The 3,472-nt window shown below is 42.0% G+C and overlaps 1 pseudogene; it reads left to right on the forward strand.

The window, feature by feature from the left end:
- Positions 1–1,085: 1,085 nt before the first annotated feature.
- Positions 1,086–2,576, forward strand: LOC121572471 (annotated as a pseudogene).
- Positions 2,577–3,472: the final 896 nt, after the last annotated feature.

A 3,472-nucleotide genomic window follows, 5' to 3' on the forward strand; every position in this document is an offset into this window, starting at 1 on the left:
TGATCCATACGGTGCAAAAAAATGAAAAACATGTTACATATTTCAATGTTACATCAACCTATAGCTATGTTTTTGTTATATTGAGTTATTAAATCGTTTTTGATTAGGGTTGCAGCATATTATGCACAGTTGCAAGCATAGCAGCAAAGGCTGGACAAATATGATTTATCTGTTTTCTTTTAATATGTTAAAATACTATATACAGCATCCTATGTACATAAGGATAAAACAATGGGCCGCGTATTTGTTATTTTTTTTCTCAATATGTCCCGTGCGCTGACTGAGATTTACAACCCTGAGCTAGCTTATCTGTTTATGTAGCTAGCTATTTATTTAGCAAGTTAAAAACATGGAGCCTAACATTAGCTAGGTGCTGGGAGGATGTCATGTCATTGGGGGAGTGGTTAAGTGACCGACTATTTCCCCTCATATGTGACTCGTTTCAGGAAACTAGGCGTATGTCGCGCGTCACTACTTCACAGGAGATGAATATGAACACATTTTTTTTGGGGGGGGGGCAGAAATGCCTTCTGGAACATGTGAACTTTCATTTGCCTTAATACGAATAATAAGGGTTTTCTAATGATCAATTAGCCTTTTAAAATGATAAACTTGGATTAGCAAACACAACGTGCCAGCCATTGGAACACAGGACTGATGGTTGCTGATGATGGGCCTCTGTACGCCTATGTAGATCAGCCGTTTCCAGCTACAATAGCCATTTACAACATTAACAATGTCTACACTGTATTTCTGATCAATTTGATGTTATTTTAATGGACAAAAAAATTGCTTTTCTTTTGAAAATAAGGACATTTCTAAGTGACTGTCACGAGAATTTCTATCTCTAATTCAACCAAAGCTTGAATCATTACCAGCGGTTGTAAGGCTCTGGTTTTAATCATAAATGATTCAAGGTCCACAACCAGCAAGAATGATCTGTATGTTTAATCATGGAGAGCTCTGCCGCCAAAAAACACATATACAGCTTTTATACCACTTCACACAAAGGCACTTTGCGCCGCCCACCTTTAGGAGGCCTTTAACCAGTTTCTCAGTCCCCTTCATCCTGGAATGTTTGTCTCAGCAGTTTCTAACTCACCCCCTCTGTTAGTGGGTTTATAATGATAACCCTAACACAGTTCACACAGTCATCATCAGTATTGGGGTTAACAATTTTAGTCATAATCATAATCCCTCTATCAGTGAGCCCAAACTTTTGAACGGTAGTGAGGCAAATGCCTTTCACTGAGCTGTGTAAAGACAGACTGACGGGTGAGACAATTTAAATGTATCTTAATGTTCTTTTGTTGTTGTTTGCAGGTGCACTATCCTTCTGACCCTATGCAGCCAGGTCCCATCTACTTTTTAACTCCTCACAAGTGTGGCTTGTTTTGTGTCTGCTGTGAAGGAATACCACAAGTCAACTACTTGATTGATGAAGGCATGTCATCCAGCAAAGGCAGCAGCGCAGTCATCAACTACATGCACCATTTCTTCAACTACGGAGTTGGGGAAACGCGTGTGGACCTGAATTGTGATAACTGCAGTGGCCAAAACAAGAACAAGTTTGTGCTCTGGTATTGTGCCTGGTGGACCATGCACAAGCTCCACCCTAGTCTGGACCTGCACTTCCTGATCACAGGCCACACCAAGTTTGCCCTCGACTGGTGCTTTGGCCTCATCAAGCAGTGCTTCAGAAAGACCAGAGTGAACACTTTGTCTGAGATTGCTGGTGTTGTGAAGGACAGCACTGTGACGGGTCAACATCCCACAGCTGGTTGGACTGGAGGATGGTACGGTGCTGGTGGAAAGCTATGGCTGGCAACAACACCTGACTCCGTACTTCAGGCTGCTGCCACAGATCAAGCAGTACCAGCACTTCAGGTGAATATCATTTTCATTGCATTGTATGAGGTTATTCTTCTTATCTAAACTTGGAAGGTGAATTGATGTTATGCAAGGTGGTAATATCTTAATTTTTTTGTGTTATTTCCTGTTTTACAGCTTCGATGCTCTGGAGCCTGGTGTTGTCGCCAAGGAGCGTTCGGACTCAGTCGGGACCAGGTTTCAGCTGCTGCGCAACGCTGACATCCTTCCTCCCATAGATGGTCTGCCTGTACAAGACCCACCTGGACTGGACACAGCTAGACAAACTTTTATATTTTTGAGAAGATCAGGGAGTTTTGCGACAAAGAGGCTATGGACATCACATGCCCTGCACCAAAGTCAAGGGCAGGACAGAAACAGGCTCTCCGAATATAGATTCCCTTGTTCATGCGTGGTTCGGATGGACCAGTTCATCACTGGGTGCGAGTTCCCAGTGTAAAAATATTGACACTATCTATTTTTGATATTGCTGCTATGTCTTCTAATATTTTTATCTGGACACTTTCTGTTTACCTGGAATTTTTCCTTATTGTAGGCTACTACTTTTACCACTTTTAGTCTTAATCTTTATTAAACTACTCACTGTTTAGCACATGACCTCACATGTGAAACCTTAAAGAGATGGGTGGGGCTGGCTTAAGAGGGTGTGAACAATGCTGAATGGGTGTAGACAAAGAAGAGCTCTCCAGTAGGTGTACCAAAACATTCAAGGGCCATTTTCTCAAAAGTGTGGTTACAAGTTTATCAACTTTCTAAGCAGAATTACTTTCCCATTGTTCCTCAAATGCAGTGTATAATATACAGTTTTGTAGCTCTGTGTCTCTGCTTTTATCCAATGTAAAAATCACAATTTCAAATTTTGCTACATAAGACCGGCGGTCGGTCACAAATGTGAAAAAAGTAAAGGGGTCTGAATACTTTCCGAATGCACTGTATGTAACTGAAACTGTGTCATAAAGCTTGTACAACGGCATTATCACAAATGCTGCATTTGCCCAGTATTCTTTTCATAGTTCTTCAAGCTCTGTCAAATTAGTTGTTGATTGAGTGGCGGGTGGTTCGAATCCAGGCTCTGTCGTAGCTGGCCGTGACCGGGAGACCCATGGGGCGGCGCATAATTGGCCCTGCGTTGTCCAGGGTAGGGGAGGGAATGGCCGGCAGGGATGTAGCAGGGATGTGGGTTCAATTCCCACGGGGGGCCAGTATGAAAAATTAAATAATGTATGCACTCACTAACTGTAAGTCGCTCTGGATAAGAGCGTCTGCAAAATGACTAAAATGTAATGTAAATGTAATCATTGACAACAATTTTCAGATCTTGCCATAGATTTTCAAGTAGATTTTAAGTCAAAACTGTAACTCGTCCACTCAGGAACATTCACTGTTTTCTTGGTAAGCAGCTCCAGTGTAGATTTGGCCTTGTGTTTTAGGTTATTGTCCTGCTGAAAGGTGAATTATCCTCCCAGTGTCTGGTGGAAAGCAGACTGAACCAGGTTTTCCTCTAGGATCTTGCCTGTGCTTAGCTCCATTTAGTTTATTATTTATCCTGAAAAACTCCCCAGTCCTTAACGATTACAAGCAT

Source organism: Coregonus clupeaformis, chromosome 8, assembly GCF_020615455.1.
Source record: "Coregonus clupeaformis isolate EN_2021a chromosome 8, ASM2061545v1, whole genome shotgun sequence".
Taxonomy (NCBI): domain Eukaryota; kingdom Metazoa; phylum Chordata; class Actinopteri; order Salmoniformes; family Salmonidae; genus Coregonus; species Coregonus clupeaformis.